The sequence below is a fragment of the Vicugna pacos genome, chromosome X, assembly GCF_048564905.1.
Source record: "Vicugna pacos chromosome X, VicPac4, whole genome shotgun sequence".
Classification (NCBI taxonomy): domain Eukaryota; kingdom Metazoa; phylum Chordata; class Mammalia; order Artiodactyla; family Camelidae; genus Vicugna; species Vicugna pacos.
The window spans coordinates 56,980,002-57,002,701 of NC_133023.1; the positions used below are offsets into that span (position 1 = coordinate 56,980,002).

General features: G+C 36.2%; 1 protein-coding gene across 1 annotated transcript in view; it reads right to left on the minus strand.

Annotated features, from left to right (window-relative positions):
* LOC140691768 (uncharacterized) overlaps nt 1–22,700 on the minus strand; it is a 58,157-nt gene that overhangs the window by 18,823 nt on the left and 16,634 nt on the right. The window lies entirely within an intron of this gene.

Sequence of the window (22,700 nt, forward strand, 5' to 3'; positions counted from 1 at the left end):
GAAGGAAGTTTGTTTTTTTTTAAAGAGTATTAGACTCAAAATGATGACAGGTGGCAAGAATGGTAACTGCACATGCTAGGGGAAGGGAAATAAAACAGGAATATGATATGAGGGGCCTTGCATGTAGAGGTTAAGAGTGTAGACCCTACATTATGATCATCTGAGTACAAATCCCTGCTTTGTAGATGACTTGCTATGTGACCTTTGACAAGTCACTGTGTAAGCTGCAATTTCCCTATCTATAAAATGTAGATAATACTATTCATAGCACATAAAGGAAAGGGTTATTGTCAGTATTAAATGCTTTAATATATGAACAGTGCCTGACACAGAGTAATTATCCAATAACTGTTAGTTGCTTCTGAATCTGGGGTCCAGTAATCTGGGTCTATCATTCACTCTGCTTTGCTATTTCAGCCCTGATGCAGGGATGCTATTCTTACTAGGGTCAAGCTGCCAAGTAAAAACTATGCCTGGTCTAAGGACTTGTGCACATTACAACTGAAGTGACTCACACGTATGTGAATTAAATGCATTTAACTTCAACCTAAAAAAAACTTGAGAGTTAGAAATTCAGAAACTTCAAGACCAAGTCAAGGCTAAGAGCCAACAAATAGAAAGAAAACTTCTGAATCCCAAAGGAGTCCCTGGAAAAGGAGTAAAGTCTGATTTTCAAAAAATCAACACTGGAGACACAGGTCTGACACCCAAAGTCCATCCTCCTCCTACCCTGTCGAAGAAGGTCTCTGTCAAGGCAGTGAGCACTAGTAGCCCCAGTCACTGCCACAGAAGGATCTTTGAAGAACAGACAGTTCTCCCTCTGTTCACAGCCGTTTTCTTTCCTATTTAAAAAAAAAAAACTTATTTAGAAAAAACTATCCTGTTGGAAAGGCTAACTGCACTTCAGTTGAACTGAATGTTTAACTGCTGAGGAAGCACATGTATCCCTGACAGAAGAATATAAAGTGCATATGGATCATCTGTTGCTAAGCAAATACTTGGAAACTGTCATATGTGTGAAAGTTAGCCATGCTTCTCTTCCTTTAATAAATGTGAGTTAACTGAATCCCAAACAATTCAAAGCTTTCCTTTGGAATGTAAAATGCCACAAACTGAGCCTTCAATTTCAAACTGTAACTTAAAAGCATTCTGATCTTGTTAAAGTTTTTTTCTAATTCACACTCTGATTATCTGCACAATGTATATTATATTAACACCAATTATAATTTGCTTATCAGACAATGGCAGGGCAGAGAAAATCCACAAAGCCCATGGTAGGTAATAATAGGAACATAGAGATACTCAGTTTGGGCACAGTAAAGCTATGTTGTTAATGGGTTTTCTTTAAAATCAACCAACTGGAATATGCATTATAGTTTATAACTTCTACTGTAGTTTAAAGAAATAAAACTTTCTCCCTCTGGCAGAAAGCCTTCTTCCTAGCAACATTACAGACAATGGAATGGAATGATGCCTCACCTGACTTAACTTCACAATACTCAGTGGACGAGATAGAAAGTCAAAGAGAGGCTGAAGACGTGAAGGTAGAAAGGCAAGTTTCCAAAGCTGAAACTGGAAAGAAATATCTGGGCAAAACAGTTGCCTTGATGGCAGGCTGGCTCCCAGGAATCTCTGTCCTGGTAGCCAGGTAAAGGAACTGAAAGGCAGTTCTCTACTTGGGAAGTCAATAGAGTACTTTGGAACAGGTCTTACTCTAAAGTGCTTCCAGGGAGTGTACTTAAGTTGCAAAAACATGCGCATAATAAGGCTGTTAAGATGGAGCCATCACAAGAGAAAATAGCAGTGAGTTCAAGGGTGATTAGGAAAGTTCAAAGATAACACTGTACTATCCTGGGGCAATTAAGAGCTTAGGCTCTTCCATCATAAGACATGGGTTCAAAAACAGAGTTCTCAATTTACTGTCTGGCCATTCTTGGCTGAGTTTTGAACTTCTCTTGGTTTGATAACCTGCCTTTGAAATATAATAAAAACAATACTAACATCAGAGTTGGTAAGATTATTAAGTACATAAGTATATAAATAGAAGCAATTAGAACAATTCTAGGCTTGGCTATCTCTAAAATGAACCAATCTTGGGAGGAAACAGCCTTTTTACTAAAGGTCATTTCTGTATGATTCATTTTGTCTGCCATATTTGAAAACCAGATGTGGAGATTAAGGGTCATATCCAGGTGTTCTAATATTAGAAGGCTCCCCAGTTAATCCTAACACACCTATCCTATAAACATTTCAGATTGTATCTACTTTGCTGGTCCAGCATTTAAACTTAAAAATAGAAAAAAAAAAGGCAAATCTTAAAAGAGATCCTGATCCTCCTAGGAACAGTTATCACTGGACATTGAAAAGGACGTCATTTTTACCTCCAACCAAAGTATCACTGATAAAGATAATGAGAGAGCCTACAGAACAGAGACTCTAAGGCAAAACTGCTTGACTCACTCTGTGACATTTGGGGATCAATGTTACTGAGTATTACTGACCTCAATTACCTTAGCTGAAAAAATAAGGGATAATATTAGAACCTACTTCCTGACCATTAAAACTGAGTCAATGCACACACAGAACAGTGTGTAATACTCACTATGTGCTCAGTTAATGTGAACTATAGTTATTAAAAGACTATTAAGAAGGAAAAAGGATATTGTATAAAACAGACTGCTGTCTGGAATAGAACAAATAAGTAAGATATAATTAAGAGGTATTTAAATGAGAATAAATTGTTATATTTGGTAGAAAATGCTAGGGAAACAGATTAAAAGGGTAAAATAATCTTGCAACCATTAAAAGTGTTATCAATTAGTGAAAGTGAAAGGAACAGAGCTTTCTCATAATATAGGACTGAAATAGGAAGGCAACGAATGATGGATAACAGCAGGACACTGGATGATTGTTTGTCACAGGTGAGACTGAATTAAATATGAAAGGATATAGGGATATACAGACAACATCTGTTTCTTGAATGTGGGTCTAACTACTTTACATTTGATTTTGCTCCCATCAGCTAATCAAGAAGTTGTTCGCACAGAAAAATAGTAATTGGGTCTCTAACAAGTTTATAATATAAGAAATCATCAGGGACATATGCACACAAAGATGTTTCCATAACTATGTTAACTGTAGTGATAGTTCAAATTTTATTTTTTAAAAAATAATTCTAAAGTATAAAAAAGAGGTAAATGTTATCTTAAAAAAATCATGATCTCCCCCCAAAAAAATAAAAATCACAATCCAAATGAGATTAGTTTGCATTCATATTTAAAGACAGGAAAATGTTCTTGTTAACTTAAGAGCCAACCCAAAACATTATCAATATACATACACATACTAGAAAGAAATGTACCAAAAATCTGAGTGGTTCTGCATATTCTTTAACTGTGTTATACTTTTTAATTTCATTTTTTAAAAGGGAATCCCTAGGCCTTTTATAATTTTTTTATACATTATGTAATGGAAGAAAGAAAATAATTCTTTGAGTGACAGATATAGATTGGAACTTATTCCTCCCTGAAGAAATTGACCGAAGGTCCTCAGAAAATATGAAGGGAATAGGAAAGAACAAATGTTTAGGAAACAAATAACAATTCTACACAACATACTGACCTATATTAAAAATTATAGCTAAAAGAAAACTATTTCTTAAATCACATAAAACTATTTACCCAATTAGTGTTATGGTTTAATTTTAATCAAGGAAAATAGACAGTTATGCCAAAGATATCTCATCTAGAATAAGAAAATATTTTTGTTAATTTTTGGATAGCCTGTGCTAATATGGATGCCTCAAACTTCCAACAGACTGAAGTTTTATCTTAATACTACAGAGACAATTTCAAGAGTTTGATTGCAAGAGTTAAATAATTCTCTATTGTATATTTTACTATGACCAATTTAATTAGCTTAATAAAATGCAGAAACAATTAACCATAAACATCACATGTGTTGTACAGCAGTGCTATCCATTAGCAGACCAACAAAAGGTAGTTTATAAATAAAGTGGGTATATAAACAAATATATACTAATATATGTGGTATAAAAAATGTTGCATATAAACAAACTGGATAAACAAAGTGTGATACATGTATATATACATACACAATGAAATATCATTGGTCATAAAAATTAGTTCTGGTACATGCAACATTGATGAACCCTGAAAATATGCTAAGTAAAAGAAACCATATACAAAAGGACAAATATTGTATTCCTCCAATTATATGAGGTACCTGTAACAGGCAAATTCACAGAGACTGAAAGATTAGAGGTTACTAGGGGCTGAGGAAAGAGGGACTATAACAAATGTACCACAGTAATATAAAATGTTAACATAGGGGAACCTGAGTGTGAGGTATATGAGAACTCTTTGTAATTTCTATATAAACTGAAAACTGTTCTAAAAATGAAGTTTATTTAAAAAATAATGAAAAGAATGATGACATCCACCTCCCCACAAATCTGACTCTATAAATAGGTTATTACAGATTTTGATCTTTCTGTGTGCTAAAAACTAGACTTAATACAAATTCAATAAAGGAAACTGAATTAGGTTTATAATATCCTTGTTCAGACCCCTGATGTGCAAGGAAAATTTTGGGAAGTCTGTTTTGTTATATTGCTAAAATACAGGTTAAACAACCTATAGTCTTGCATATTTTGAAGAAAATTACTTAAGCTCAACTACAAAGTGGTTAAATGAGAACACTGTGGTATATATTAAAACACTTCTGGACGGGCAATTGGGAGGAACTTTAATAAAAACTGTTCATATTTTTACCAACTTTTACAAGGATACCATCATATAGAATCACATATGAATACTCATATATATCATGTTTTCACTGCACCACTATTTGTCAGAAACAATCAAAAAGCTTTAAGGTAAACTGTGATATTATGTTAAATATATGGTATGCTATTTTCATTTCGAACTAAGAGCCAAGCAGTCTGATGTGTAGTCCCGAGTCACATGTTAAATGCCAAAATTGATGATTTTTAGAACATAAAATTGAATGACTTGTGTATGACAAGGGGTCCTGCTTAAGCAATGCAAAGACTCATGGCAAGGCAGAGGACTCTATGAAGATGACAGTGATGAAACATTCCATAAAAATTACTTTGATAAGACTACCTCAACCAAAAACACAAGCAATGTATAGCAACAGGCATGCAAGAAAGCACAGATCACGAAACATTATGATACTGTTTCTGCTTTAGCTCTTCTGTTATATTACATGCACTGATTAAAATCACCTGCATGTTAATTTTAACATGTAAATTTTCCTGTTATAAAGTCTATGTATGTATAGACCATATGATATCTTTTAGTATATCTGGCATAAAAAAATGTAAAACATTTTTTTTGGGGGGAAAAACAAAAACCCTGGGTAGGACTGACACAAAATAGAATAATGAAAAAATTCAAGATGGGGACTACTCTAGTAAATTGTGGAAAGTCAAGAGCCATGATGAACAGTCACTGACACAAATATTATTATGCAGAACTAAGAAATTTAGAGTATATGGAATGATATCACATAAATGAATCTAAATATGGACAGGCAGGAAGTGGGCACAGCAAATAACATTTAGAATACTTACATAATCAAAATAATTCTTTTGTCACATAAAAGATAGTTAATGGACTCACAAAGCAGTGAGTTCAGAAGCAGATCCAAATAAATTATGAGAATTTAGTATTTGACAGATGTAATTTTTAAGTGAGTGAGCAAAAGATGGATTTTCAATAGTCTTGGATAACTGGCTAGCACTTTAAAATAGAATGTGAGATCATTATATGACTCTAACATCAAAATAAGACCCAAATGGATCAATGATTTGGGTTAAATGATAAAAATCCTAAAAAGAAGTTTAACTTAGCTTCTCATGTGATGGTTTTTTTTTTCCTTTAACCTACCATGTGGTAAATTATATTCAGATAACAACAGATTTCCTAAAACTGAACCATCCCTGTATGGCCATCATAAACACTACTTGTTTGTGGACTAGTCATGAATTATTCCTGGATTCTTCTCACCAAGTTTATATTTAGGCTATTTGCTTATACAGTTGACCCTCGAACAACACTAGGGTTAGGGGCACCGACCCCACAGACTGAAAAATCCACGCACAAATTATAGTCAGCACTCCACACCTGGGGTTCTGCATTAATGGATTCAACCAAGGGACCGTGTAGTATTATAGCATGAATATATTGAAAAAATGAATACTTGTGTGTAAGTGGGACCTGGCAGCTCAAACCTCTGTTGTTCAAGGGTCAACTGTGTATCACTATCAGAGATTGGTCTACAGATTTATCTGTTTTTACCAGGCTATTGTATCTAAAATATGCTGACTTTATAACAAGACTATCATCTTACACATGCAGAGACTGTCTCTGAAAGGTTACACATAAAATTAGTAACAGTATTTGTATATGGGAAGAAGGAAGATTGAGGACTAGGAAACCAGGGGTGGAAAGGAAACTTAACTATATCAACTTTAGTACAAATTGAACTACTTGCTATTTGCATATATTGTTTTTTGAAAAAAACTATTATAATCTGTGAGCGACAGTAAAACTGGGACATTTTCAAAGGGCAATCTAGCAACTTAATAAATCAAATTACTAAAATGTGCATACTCTCTTACTCATAAATTATCATATAGAATTACTAGTTCAAGTACCCAAAATAACTATACAAGATACACAAAAATATAAATGAATGTGTAACACATTGTTTGCATTTAGGGGATGACACATACAGTACTGTATACATCCATTATATTAGTACTGTATTATAGCCATATGAATGTTTAGTCAACATTTACTGAGCACCTACTAAGTGCCAGGCAGTTTTAAGAGATGGAATCATAGCATCTTAAAAGCACAAAAATCCTTGGTCTACAAAGGCACAAATCCTCATACATATCAGCAAAGAGCTTACACAGCAGCAGCAGCAGCAACCAAATTGCCACTAGGCTACCAATCAATCAGGGGTTATAGGAAAATACACCAATGCAAGGTGGCAGGCCACCTGACATTATTCCAACCAAACCTGAGTCCTGAGTGTTAATGCTTAGCAGACTCCTACAAATTCTAAATATACCTTTGAGCTCCATGACACTGGTAGAAGTTCATTGATTTTAAGAGGTTCATACAACCTGTTGAAAGTAGGTAAATTTATATCCTACATTATAATGTAATTTCAGATCCAGGGTGCAATGCTTATATAATATATGCCAATTGTTCAATCCCAGGTACTGACAGACATATCATGTAATCTCTTAACTAGAAAATAATCAGGCCAAATGTACCAAATACCAATTATATCAGTCACTAAAATTACTACAAGATATACTGACCTCTTGGGACCACTGTATTTGATCTAATATCAGGGGGAACATTCTGGGTCAAAGGAACCACCCAAGCAGAACCTAAGTCAGACACTTAACATTACTTCAACAGATTTTTAAGTTTCTACAAAGTGAAAATAAACTAGAAATTATGCCAGGCTGTCAAGGTATCATGATTCCATAAGAAAGGAATGGATGATGATCAACAATTTAATATGAAATAAAAATGGACAAATTTTTATCTACTGGCAAGAATTAAAATAATCTTAGCAAGAACTAAATGGACAAAAGCAGGTTCCTTGGAACCTCTATTAATTGGAATTTAAACCCCCAAAATATTATTTGGTGTAAATACACACACACACACACACACACACATGGTGGTAAGTCCACTGTAACAATATCAAAAGTTCTTCAGGGAACAAGATCTATCGGTGTTAGCTGGGTTACTTGGCCCTTAAGAGGGGTTCTGCCTTAGGGTACAACTATGGTGATGAAATTCCCCTGAGATCCAATATTGCAAAGTTCCCCTCTCCCTTACTATCTTGGCTTCATATCACCCATACTGTTAGTTAACTTTCTTTCAAGTACCCTGTGCTTAACTCTATTATACTTCCCCTAGCTTATTGATCTCCCTGAGAAAACCTAGAAAATTTTGCATGTATAACTATATGTACAGTATCCATGGTACAGGAAGCATTTAATGTACACAAGTTGAATAAAAAGCTAATCAAAAGGAATAAATGAGTGAGCATAGCTACAGTTATTTTAAAAAAGAAAACCTCTTATTAAAACATAAAGACCAGTATGTAAAAGAAATCAACAGATCAGTGAACACAATACACCTCAGAAATATACATAAACATATGAAACAGCACAGTAAAAATTAAAGGTGTATCTTGTCACCAGAACCTTCCAAACATATCAATTCTGCTACCCTCCCCCCAAAAAATGATATATAGAAAATTCTTGCTCTCATTCCTGGTTAAACATGCCCTGTTCCCCCAGCACCTACAGGTAACCACTTTTATACAACCTCAGTGTTATCTTTTTTAACATAAGTGAACATGTACATTACACTTTTTTACTTAATGATATATTATTGCAGAGACTGCTTCCTCATGCATTTTTACAGCAACCTAGTATTCCATTGTGTGATGTACCAGTTTATCCAGTCCCACACTGATGGGCCCCTGGGATGCTTCTAAACTTTGCTATTGTAAAAGTCAGCAATGTTACATATGCAATTTGTTTCAGATGTGCAGATATATAGGATCATTAGATCAAAGAATAAAGGCAACTATAATTTTGATAAATATCTCCAAAGTGCCCTCCATAAGTATTACACTATTTTATACTCTTAACAAGTATTCTATAAATGCTGGTTTTCCCACAGTCCTTCCAAAAGAGTTCTCAAATATTAACTTTCTGTAGTTTTATTTTGCATTTCTCTTATAAAATAAGCTTGAGCGTTCTTTCATAGGTTTAATGTCATTTGTTTTTCTGTGAACTGTCTCTATCCGTGCCCATGGCTCATTTTAAACTATGGTCTTTTGATTTTATTTAGAAGCTTTTTATATATTAATGAAGATTAGCACTAAGTAATATACATTGCAAATATTTTCCCAAATTTCTCATTTTCTTTTGACTTCATTTACAGTCCTTTCGACATGAAGTACTTTATGAAGCTACATTTATGAATCTTATTTTCTGGCTTCTATGTTTGAAGACAGAAAGATAAGGGTGTGTTTACAGATCAGTGAGCAAAGAATGGATTAACAAATAGAATAATCAAACAACTGGGAGAGAGAAAAAAATAAATCCTTTTCATTTAAAAAAAGATTAATTAAGGATTTAAAGATTTTGTCAGAATAAGAAAAAAATACATAAGCAAATATATTGATTTAGTCATGAGATTTAGAATTCCTTTCTAAAAGTAAATCCAAAGTCAAACATTCAAAAAAAATACAAAGTCAAATTTTACGTCATGACATTTTTCCAATCTTTTATATTAAGAATTTTGCTTTTGATATTAGGAAAAGGACTGATATCCTTAATATCCCTAATAATTTAAGCAATCTTTAAAGAAACATTTTAATGTCTAAAATAACTACTAAGGGAAATGTGTCTGCCTTCTAATAAATGACTCAGAAGACTACTACTCTTAATCCCCAACCCCTAGCTGATAAGCATAGGAAAGAGCCAGTCAGGATGACAGGCTGACAATTCATAAGCACTCTAATTCAAAAAGATACACGCACCCCAATGTTCATAGCAGCACTATTTACAATAGCCGCAACATGGAAGCAACCTAAATGTCCAATGACAGATGACTGGATAAAGATGTGGTATATATAATATACAATGGAATACTACTCAGCCATAAAAAATAAAATAATGCCATTTGCAGCAACATGGATGGACCTAGAGATCATCATTCTAAGTGAAGCAAGCCAGAAAGAGAAAGAAAATTCCATGTGGTATAACTTATATGTGGAATCTAAAAAAAAGACAAATGAACTTATTTACAAAACAGAAACAGATTCACAGACATAGAAAACAAACTTATGGTTACCAGAGGAAAAGGGGAGGGTGGAGGGATAAATTAGGAGTTTGGGATTTGCAGATAATAACTACTATATATAAAATAGTTAAACAACAAGGTCCTACTGTATAGCACAGGTAACTGTATTCAGTATCTTGTAATAGCCTATAATGAAAAAGAATATATATATGTATAACTGAATCACTATGCTGTACACCAGAAATTAACACAACATTGTAAACCAACTATACTTCAATTTAAAAATAAACATAACCAAGTGAGAACTAGAACTGGATCTCTAAGGATTCATGAGAAAGCACAAGCTCTAATGTAGAGGACACAGAAGGTCAAAGGAGAGAGCAAAACATTCAGAGGTAAGGTAATGATAGAGCAGGAATGTGGAGCAAACATGGCCAAAAAAAAAAAAAAAACCAACCACAGAGAATTTCTATGGATTCCTCTATTTCCTGGTGGCATTCTAGTTCCCATTCCAGAGAGGAATAGCCACTCACCTGTTCCTTTGGTGGGTTCCCAGTAAAATCTCCCTTACTGCTCACTATCCCCTGTAGTCTTGCAAACTATGATCCCCTCATTGGTTCTATCATTTGTGTTCCTCATAACAAAAACTTTACAAAACTAGAGATAATATATAAAAATGTGTAATATAATATTTCTGGTCTTTACCCCTGCTGGTAGCACAGATCTCCAAGAAGCCTGAGTGATCGGAGTATTGTTTTGTTATTCACAAGAAGTCTCTTTTGACCACACCTGACTTTATGCTAACATGACTGAAGATGGGCAAAGAGGGGAAGGCTGTGCCAGAAAGACTAAGCACATTAACAGAAAGTTAAACCTTTCAGCCCTACCCTCCAGACCTCCAGAGAGAGGAGAGGGGCTGCAGATTGAACTTAACCAAGTGGCCAATGGTAAAACCCCAATAAAACTCTAGAAACCCAGAGCTCAAGGAGTTTCCTGATTGGTGAACACTTTGATATGTCAGGAAGGTGGCATGTCCTGAGTCCAAAGAGAGGGCGCATGGAAACTTTATCCAGGATCCTCGCAGGCTTTGTCCTTTGTCTCTTTCATTTGACTGCTCCTGAGTTGTACACTTTATGATAAAACTGTAATTGTAAGTATAGCACTTTCAGGAAGTTCTGGCAATTATTCTAGCAGATTAACAAACCTGAGATGATGACAGGTATCCCTGAATTTAGCCACCTGCTCAGAAGTATGGGTTGCCCAAGACTTACTGAAGGGAAGGCAGTCTTTAGGAGGACGTTGCCCTTAACTTGTGATATCTGGCATTAACTCAGGGTAGTTAGCATCAGAATTGAAACGAATTGCAAAACAGCCAGGTGGTGTCAGAGAACTGGTGTCAGAACAGTATCAATCTCTCACTGTTAACCTACTGACTAAATTATTAACATTTTTTTTCCAACACAGTATATTTTCATTAAGGAAAAAAAAATCAAAGAAACCAACACACCCCAGAAGAAATATTACTTATGTAAACCTGTCTCAAAAGATAACTAATGTGAACATTTTAGTATATAGATTTCAACATTTTTTTACTTTGATGCAGGAAAATGCATCAATGAGACAGAGCAATTCCTTCAATTTCTAAAAAGGGAGAAAAATAGTATTACCTGAATAGAATTATGTTCAGATAACACAATCAATCTGTTTTTAAATCTTGTCAAATGGAGAAACCTGTTACTTTAACTTTCAGTTTTCTAATTAAATTCACGTGAATCTGTTGAACAAAACTTTAATATTCCCTTGGGCTTCTTTCTTAAAGAATAGTTCCTTGAATATCGATTTCCAAATTAACATGTGGGGAAGAAATGACACCCAAATTTTAAAATTAACACACTTCTCTCAGTTAACTATTTGCAACAGTATAAGGAGGAAAAAATAGCCAATATATGAAAGATTTTGTTAAAAATACTTTACAGATAAGTTTAGGTCACTCTTTCACATAATCTAAAAGGCCACCCAAATTTTTTTAAATGCCCCAAACAGAACAGAAATCATATATTTAAACTCACTCTTATCAAAGTGGCCCACTTGTTCCCTTAAGCAGAGTCTGAATGTGACTACAGAATGCTCTAATTTTGATCTATTATTATGCATTCAACCCACGTACACAGAAAAGAGTGACCATAGCAGGCCTGGAACTACTTTCCTCAGAAAGGACTGCTTGCAAGGTTGGCCCTTGGCTAGCACCTGGAAACTTTACTGCTAAACAGTTCCCTACACTGACAGAAAACTTTCCCTAACTGATAAGGGTGGCTCACTGGGTCGAGATTGCTTGTATAAATAATGTGGATCATGTTGAATACCTACTCTCCTTCTGGAAGTCTGGAATTTTGGTACATGCTAAGCAAAAAGTGTCTACGTGACCAATCCACAACAAAAGTCTTAGCTGCTGAGTCTCTAACAGGCTCCCCCAGCAGAAACATTGCACATGTCTTGTTGCATTTTTATTGCCCAGGGATGCTCTGTGTGACTGTTCACGGCAGGGAGAGAGCAAAAGGAAGCCTGCAGAGGGACTCCTACAGACTCCACCTGTGTCTTTCTTTCCCTTATGCTAATTTTAGAAAGGCTCTGTATCCTTACCATGTTGCTATAACAAACTGTACAACCATATGCTAAGTCCATCTGTGATCTAGTGACCCTCAACACACTATTTTTTTGTTTGTTTGTTTTTTGAGGGGGGATAATTAGGTTTATTTACTTATTTTTTAAATGTTTAATGCTAAGCAAGCACTCTACCAATTGAGCTATATCCTCTCCCGCCACCATTTATTTTTTGATATTAAGATGCCAATATCATATAGGCAACCTCTGTTTTCCTCCAAGTTTCAAAATGCATTTTTACAACAACAATTAAACATAATATATATTTACATTATAACAATTAGATTTTTGCTTATAATTATCTCTACTGCCACAGTTTTTCAATCACTGGATTAGAACTGTCAATAAACGAGGTTACATCTATAGAACATAAAACTCACAGCTTAGTAACTACTTCTGACTTAGAACAAATATCAAGCTGGTTTTTAAGCAAAGCAATGCATTTTCCTAGCTAGGCAAGTCTTTTTAAAATTTTTTAAAAATTTTTTTTGGAGAGGGCACTTTTCTCCAAAATGAAGAAAAGGAAAATACATTTGTTTCCTAAATTTGTTCTCAGTGAGACATTTTTCTTCTTTAGTGACACAGAAGCTTTTTTAAGATACCAAGCTGCTATTCTCAGTTAAAATACCTTATATATCCTACTTTCAGTTAATGACATTACTAAAATCCGGGCTACTAAAAACAGGTGCACATACTTTTCAATTACAAATACTTCATGCAATTCTCTCTAGTTGGATGACTTCAAGGAGTGTAAAAATCCTTTACTGGTCCACTGTAGCCAACTTTCAGCAACCATGCCTCAGGACCAAGATAAAGCACATACATACTGCTATCTCAGAAATGACTAAAGTAATTTTCCAGGTGCAATGAGAAATGAGGGAGCTTCTCCCAACAAACTATAACCACTGACTTTTATTATCACATTCTCTAATACTTCTCCAAATGCATACTTATGCTCGTCTGCTGCCAGGAAAATGTCCACACTATCAATCTTTTGTTAGGCTCTTTTCCATGGGAGCAAACCATGCTTCAGGGCCCTGAGAGCATTTATTGCAGCTTCTGTGACCAAAAATTATGGTTGGTAAGGAAATGATGAGTCAACTGTGGCAAAGATAAATTACAAGGGGATTCATCATAGCTGACATACAATGATAGGTAAATAATCTTCAACATGCCAATTTAATTTACTACAAGAAACATACCCATCAGTGTAACCAGAATACTTCTTTCCATATAAAGAGCATATTCTTTTCTTGTAGCCAAATTATAATCATGGAATTGCTTAATCAGCACAGAATCTGAATAGGTGGCATAATTAGATAAAATAAACGCTCAATAACATCAAAGACAACCCGACAATCAAAAGGTCTATACACCAAGTTTAACAGTGGCTTTAGTTGAATAATGGCATTATAGTTTATCTTCTTTATATCCTTACATTATTTGAATTGCTTATTATAAGTACATCTTTACAACCAGGAAAAATAGCACTTCCATTTTGAAATAAGCTAGGAAAAATTACCCGTTATTAAAATTAATAGAAAATTGTGGCTACATATGGCATAAAATACCTAAGGAGTAACATGAAATACTGGGGATCTACATGATGAAAATTACGATTATTAGTACATAAAAAGACTTAACTAAGTGTCTCTTGATGAGAAGAAATGGTACAAACATGTTAATTCTGACCAAATGGATTTATAAATTAAATTCTATTACAATATACCCAAGAGAATTTTTTTAGATAAAGCAGAACTTTACAAAGTAATTCTTAAATTCAAGTTAACAATGAATTGCAGAGCAGTAGTTAGGAAGATACTGAGAAAGAATAAATATGAAATTTATAATAAACAAGGAGGGAATAGACCAGAGGTCAGCAAAGTACAGCCAATAAGTCAAATCTGGCTGCAGACAGATTTTGCACAGTCTATGGTTGATTCCCTGAGTGAACAGTTCCAACAGAGACTGTGTGGCCCACAAGCCTAATGTATTCACTCTCTGGAATTTTACAGAAAATGTTTGCCAACCCTTGCAACAGACACTTTAATTTTGTTGTCATGTCCAGAGGCTCTTCTTTAAGGGAGCTCATGAAGACCAAGAGAAGGCAAATTTATGAGTTAATACAATCCATATGTATCACAAGTTAGCAGAAGCTAGAAGGTAGAGAAATAAAAGTTGGGGAAGCTAGTTAATAGCAAAAGAAGCATGAACAGTGGTAAGGAACTTTAAAAATACTGATGCCCAGGGCAACTGCAGCCCAATTAAATCACAGTATCTCACTCTGGTTTATTTTTAAAGTTCCTCAGTTGATTCTAACGTACATCTCTGACACATAACCACTGAGCTAGGAGGAACAGCAAATGCAGACTGGCTGAGTGATGTCAATGGTGTAGCACAAGAGTAATGAACCAAAAATACCTGCTGTTGGGGATGGTAATAGCTCAGTGGTAGAGGGCATACTTAGTGTGCATGAGGTCCTGAGTTCAATCCCCAGTACCCCCATTAAAAAAAAAAAAACTACTGTTAAGGTGCCCAGAGCTGCTTGAATCTAGTTTCCATACTCAATATTGTTCCTATATTCAGATTCCCATTAAAGCCCCATCTTCCACATTGTTCAACATGTTTACATATAATTAACCTCTATTAGTGAGGTGTGCTGAGTTATTCTTCATTTCTTGAGACCAAAAGAGCCAATTTAGTATAGAAATTTATATCAGAAATATACTTACATGAAACAGACCCTCAGCAGAAACACAAAACAATTTGGAATTGTTAGGGTGTGACTGTAGAGTGAAAAATCGTACACAATCCCGTCCATACCAGGATGCAATGTTCTTTAGAAGTCTAGGTTATGTTGCAGCAAAGCCACTAATTAATTATATAATTGGCTTTGTGACTCATACATGCACCCATGTAGGGCGAAGCACTCAAACAACTAGTAGTGGCTGTTATTCAGCAACCCCAAAGAAATAAGCAAAGCAGGGTTTGACAGTTATTCCTCTTCTGACAATGATGTGCAAATTCTGATATAATCATGAGGTTCTGACTCTGGAAAGCACGCTTTTGTCTCTGTTATAGCTAGACATGGTGTTCAGTTACCCTTCCAACAGGCATGGAATAACACAAATTAGATCATAGGTTCCCAAGTTTGAGAATCATTGGACTAATAAATGTGTCAGTTCAGGTTCCAACAAATGTATACCCATTTCCTTCCAAAGACCACTACCCTATCTACTGTTAGAGCTGTAGCACAGTCCTTAATGACCAGCTTTTGTTTCACATTATCTAGTATTACATCCTCTCCACTGAGCACAGTTGATGGGCCCAATCCATACATTGTCAGCAGCATATGACATGTCTAAACATGAAAAAGCACCACACAAATAAAGATAAACTAGGCCAATTAGAGTCTCACTCTTTGGAATTTGAGTGGAAACAATGAAAATGAGGTCATTAACAGTGAAAGCTGAAGCTGAAAGCTTCACCAAAGTAGGATAGTGGCAAATCCAGTCATGAGGAAGAAAAAACGTAAATAAGAGAATAGAACGTAGAATAGCTGATCATGTGAAGGAAAAGCTGGGCTGGTCTAACAAGATAACTCACAGGTCTAGGAATGTGAAGGAGAGGCTGGGCTGGTCTAACAAGATAACTCACAAGTCTAAGTATTGGAATACTGATCTGAGTTCTGCTGTAAATCTAAGTTAATTAGTGTTGGTTTGCTGTTTATGTTTTTTGCTAGCCAGCTGGATTTTCAAAGATACATATCTGGCTTTGGAATGTTGGTTTGCTGCCTCCCCACCTCCCCTTTTGTGATGATAATGCTGCTAAAGCTGTTCCATGCCTATTGGCCGAATATTCCAAGCTTGTACTTTACCCTATAAAACCTCATGTGCACGCACGTCTTGGAGGGGCTCAGAGCTTCGGAGCAGAAGCCCCTCTGAGCCCGCCGGCGTAATACATCTGAGTACTCCAACCCTCCGAGTGGTGCTTGTTTCTTTACTGGCCTGTCATTTCCGTAGCAAACAACAGATTTGGTTAAGTCAATGGCACAGTGGAAAAGGTCTATATACTCCATGTGCTTAAGTCCCTAGAGCCACTACAGATGCAATTCCATGCCACACTGTTCCTAAGATCCCTATGAAATCCCTCTCTTCCTTACTGTGTGTATCTTACTAAGTGTATCTATATGATAAATGTCTATTTCTTGAACTAATCCTGTGTCTTATTTCTTGAAACCAGAAATCTTACGTAATTTAGAAAAACAGTGTAGAGTTAGGCTACATAAACAGAACCTTATCAGGAATATTTAGACCTAGTTATTACTTCGTGGTGGGGCAGATAACAGACACACCCCACCACAACCCAGACTAGAATGTTAAGGGCCTACAGGAACTGTGGCAAAGTTACTGTCGCAGGACCATACATCCAATGAAGGTAAGTCTGGATACAATCACAACAGAAAAATTTCAAGTGGCCAAAGAAGATCACAAATAGGCGGGTAAATTTCTAAAGTGGCCTCATGACCTTACTTCAGACTACAGCATCTAGTTGTGACTTAGTTCCTCTCCAATATTTCTTCAGCTTAAGTAAGAGCTGGAAAAGGTATAAACAGAAGCATCTTTAGAAATGAAAAGATGAGAAGCGGACACAATGTGCTTAATGGTCAAGATGTAGAAATACAATAAAAGCACACCTGAATGAAGTGGTGGTTACACTCACAGTCCCATCTAAGGTAAACTGTCCCACTCATAATTCTGGAGATGAGGCAGTCCTAGAGAGCAATGAATTTTAGAATATGATCTGTCCTGTCATCCAAAGCAGAATGTACCAGGTGTGGGACACACTACCCGAGTGCTGTGTCACTGCATGACTCAAAAAGTGACTACCCAAGCAGGGGTGAGCTAAGCCACTTAAATCCTTGAACTGAGGAATAGAGTTTATGAAATGCAAAAACAGTGAGGCCCATAGCAGAGGGAGTTGAATACTGAAGGACAGCGCTAGGAAACATGAGATACAGCCAAGGACACTGGAGCAATAAGCAAGGTTTAGTAATGAGCAAAAATTTATGAGGAAGCAGAACACAAACAAAGCTAGGGAGCAAACTAAAGCTTGAGTTGATAATGAGGAAGAAAAAAGGCAGAGAAAAAGAGGAATTAGGATGGAATATACAGCCTAAGGTCCACACTTAATAATATTGTAGTGAATACTAAAAATCTACTCCTAAGAGAGTTTTCAGATGCTCTCATCACAATAAAATATGGTAACTAGGTGAAAAGATAACTTAGTTTGAAGTTTGACTATAGTAATCATTTCACTATGTATATCAAATCATCATGTTGTATACCTTAAATATATAGCATTTTTATTTTAAAAAAAAAGATGTAAAGGTAGCATACTAGATGAAGGATACAAACCCCTGTTGCTTGGATCTACCTTGGAACCACTTTCAATCCTCAAACCATTTCCCTCAGAGAGGAAACTGAATTTTATTTTCTTTATATTTTCATTGTCTTTACTCAAAAAAAAGGATTTTCTTTATTTGGACTCTTACAAAATCTTTGTCTACCTTAGAGGCTGGCCATGCATAGCCTTGGGTGGTCCAAATTGCCTGGCTGACCCAAGAGAAGTCTGTTTCTTGAAAATAAAAGAGCCGACAATACCAGAAATTGCTAACAGGATTCCAGCCACAACTGACGCTCACCAGGAATTTGAGTTTGCTAGAATTGGTTAGGGTGTCCCAGTAGGGGATAAGGAAGTGAGAATTCCCCCTACATATTAGAATGATAATAGCCACTAAGAGTCCATGACAAAGCTGCTTAATTAGGCCATCAAAGACGGTGCTGTGAGGGATCTAGCAACTGGCAACTGTTACAATAGAGCAACTTCAAAGTTTTTCTTTAAAGGCCAGGTAGTAAATATTTTAGGCTTTGCAGGCTATATGATCTCAGCCAGAACATTATGCCATTGTAGCATAAAAGCAGCCATAGACAGTACATAAACGAATGTGTAACTGTGTTCTGATAAAACTGAAATCTGAATTTTGTATAATTTTCAAGTCATAACGTCATTATTCTCCTTTTGATTTTTTTCAAACATTACAAATGTAAACACCATTCTTTACTCATAGGCTGTTAAAAAAAAAGGAGGTAGGCCGCATCTGGCCCATGGGCCATAGTTTGCTGACCCTTGATATACGGAAATAGAAGTGTAGCAAAGATGGTCAAGCAAGTTTTTTTTTTTAATTTGAAGATATTATATTTAACATACTCAAGGATATTCTGATGACTGTGTAAACTTTCTGTTCAATGGACTGTTCCTGTTCTTTTGTTTAAAACCATCTTAATCATTTTTAAGTGCACAGTTGACTAGCATTAAGTCTATTCATAGTGTTGAGCAACGAATCTCCAGAACTTTTTCGTCTTGCAAAATTCATACTCTATACCCACTAAACAACAACTCCTCATTTTCCCCCTCCCCTCAGCTCCTGGCAACCATCAGATTTTTAAGAAACACTGTGTAAGCCAAAGGAGACCTGTCCCCAGGAGGGATCTGGTTCAGAGGATGCCAGTTTGCTCACTCTGTTTCACTCAATGTCTTATAAAGTTGTTTAATCCACACTAAGAAGTACAATTACATTGGACCAAAGATACATATATACAAACATTTAGCTGGAACAAAAATTCCACAAAGTACTTACCTTTTGCCAGATGGAGGCTAGCATTTTCTTTTTTTTTAATATTCTATCTTAATCTATTCTTTCCTAATCTAATCTATTCTAATCTATTTAACTCCATTCAAAACTTCGACCTAGTGGGGGGAGAGTAGAGCTCAGTGGTAGAGTACATGCTTAGCATGCACAAAGGTCCTAGGTTCAACCCCAGTATCTCCATTAAAAACAAACAAACAAACAAATCTAATTATCCCCTCCAAAAAATAAAAACAAAACCTTCGACCTAGTTTTAAACAATACCCAAGGAAAACTGCCCACCTCAGGTCAAACTGAATGGGTAGTACTACACACCCATTTTTCATATGTCAACTAAAAATTGGTACTTGCCTTCTACCTCTACAAAGATTAAATCACGAGCTGCTGCAGCTACTGACCTTCAACACACCCTGAAAGGAGTTCAGGGTGGAGATCAGGAACGAAGTACTCTGTGCTCTGGGAAAAACCGGCAGAACAGGCCTTCAGATAGATATTTTCAGGAGAAGATTTTATGAGTCCAAATTCTTGCATCTCCTGATATCGAGAAAAGCACTAAAATCATTAATAGAGCCATCTGGTCCTTGTGACCAGCAGTAACATTCACATAACTAGCAGCAACCTTCTGCAAAAATGTGTGCTTGATTACACATACCCTACTTCACCAAAATCACATTTACACTGACTCCCCTCCCCGACCCCGACCTCTTCAGAGCAGTTCCTCAGAGCTATCTGAAATGCTGTCTCCTGGGCCATAGCCCTCATTTTCCCCCAAATAAAACTTAACTCAGAACTCGCATGTTGTACAATTTTTTTCAGTCAGCATGGGAAAAAGGTAACACTACAAACAAGTCAAAATTTTGAAGACGCGTGGGGAGGACTCAGTGATACAGCACATACTTAGCATGCATGAAGTACTGGGTTCAATCCCCAGAACCTCCATAAAAATAAATAAATAGATAAAAACCTAGTTACCACCCCCCCCAAAATTTTTTTTTAATTTTTGAAGAAGCAGAAGCTATGAGTTTATAAAAGCATTTATAAACACACTGTGTTGGCCTGCAGCATTTTTTACAAAATTAAGCTAACACTCAAAATCAGGCTCCTGGTAGAGAGCTGGAAATCCTGTCAATATATTGAGCAACAATAAACAGGAGCCAAGGAGGATTAGCCTTCCCCTCTGGATGAAATGTTCCTGTTCCAATGGACCACAAACGCAAACACTCCCTCTTAGGCACATCAACTCCTCTTTACCATTGCATTTGCATTCTTGTTTTTATTGTAAGGGTAGAGAAAGCTCTTTTCTGATCTGTCTATCAAAAGCACATAAACAAAAGAAAAGCAAAACACCAAACTCAACCAAAAACAAAGCAGCATTTCAAGAAATAAACAAGAAAATAAATATTAGAACCATCTTACACATCTACCCCATCTGAACTCTGCAGGCATTTGCAATTGCAATCCCTGAAATAAAGGATGGAGAAGCCAGTTGTTAATAGATACAAAAAAGCTAAAAGAAATGACAAGCCAAAGTTAAAAAAAAAAAAAAGCAGAGACTAACTATAGCAATCACATCAAGTGCAGAAATGCTGTTGGTATATAAGTATCTAAGTAAACTTGGTTAAGTCAGGCCTAGTAAATTTGTATTCTCAGGAATTAGAATTGGGCCATCAAAAGTAGTAATCTAGCAAAGGGGACTGAAGCTGAAATAATATACAGCAAACCAATACAATGCAGAGGTAAGGCCACGAGGGCCACAAGCAAGCAAAACTTATGACAAGAGGTAAAGCTCTAAGTAAGAAGAATCTAGGAAAAAGCTAAAAATACGACATGGAGGGAAAAAAAGATAAGAAAGTGGATAGGCCAGCCAATAGGCAATGGGAGAAATAAGACACAAAAGTTAAGAAGACAGAGTAGCTCAGTTACATAAATGGTACAATCCTTACATGAAGAGCCACAAACTCCCGCTGCTGAGTTTCCCAGAGCTTCTCTGGACCCAGGTCCCATCCCTAACGGGCATAACCATATTAAGTTCCCCTTTATTTGGAATTTCATGTGATCCCAGTCACCATTATCTCCCCACAAGTGGCCAGCCAATAACCTGCCATTAGCTCACTGGAGAATTTGTTTTTAGCAATGAGAAGTGCCTAATCAACAGCAAGAAGCAGAACAGCCCCTCAGGAAGAATGCAATTAAGGGAGCTGGCTACGTTGAAAACCCCTTGTTTTAAAGATGTTGTGCAAACCAGCTTGTGGTATCACAGAATTTACATTTTATACCCACTTTAGAAGGTGAGACTTCAAGAGACTTGGTAGATTCTGCAAACAAGCAGGGTTAGGGAGCTAAATGAGATTGAATAAGGTAGACATATCATAGTGTCACCCATGCCCAAAATCCTTCTAAAGGAAACTGTACTGCCAACAAGCCTAGCCAAGAAAGCATTCTTGTGACCCACAATCCCTCCTCTGAATCCACTGCTGTTCAGATCAAGGTTAAGTAAGGATCAGACCTTAGGACCGACATCCACAACCTGGTCAACAGCCTATGACTTGTTGTGACATGGAAGCTGTCCCCAAACAAGGATGAGGGATTCAATTCAACTTACAACTGAGGAAAAACAGAGGAACAGAAACTCTGCAGCTGAAATGAATGAATATGCGATGAAAGAACATACCACATCTTATGTAAAAATCATGAAGGATTTAAGATCAACTTGTACGCACAAGAATCAGAAGCTAAAAATAAGCCAAAACTAGGCACTATGGGATTATAAAAAGGGAAAGAAAAACATTTCCACATAGCAATCAATAGGGGAAATGTCCTAGGCCTGCCAAATAACAATTGCTACCTCTACAGTCTCAGGAAACTTACTCACAGGCAGTCAGATTCTCAATTTAATGCCAAGTGGGCAGCACGGAGAACAGGAATGGAAGCAGATAGTTTGCAGCAAGAAAGATGAGGCAGAATGGAGGCCATGCCTATAGAGGCTGCACAAGCTCAAGTTATGAATAAGAGAAAAATAAGCATTCAGTAGCTAGGAGGTAGAGGAAGACAGACTATGAGGAAATCAGTTGGATGTAGAAGCAAGATGACATGCAGAAAACTAAAGAAATATGCTGAATCACGTTAATAATACCACAGTTTTGTAATACCGAATTTTGTAAGCTTCTTAAATTGATCCAAATGAGCCCATTTCTTGCAATAAAATTTGGATTGCAAAGAATAGACCCTGAAAAGGAATGTAATATGGAATTGGTTATACTGAAGCAACAAGGCAGACAGCCAAGCAAATCACTTTTGCATCCCAGAACATGATACTAATGACATGCAAACCATACAGTCTGGCTACCATCTGTGCTCTCAGAAAATTAAAATTGTGAAATATGGATAGAAACAGGTAATCAGTAGCAGAAACTGGAGGTGAAGAAGTGCTCTAA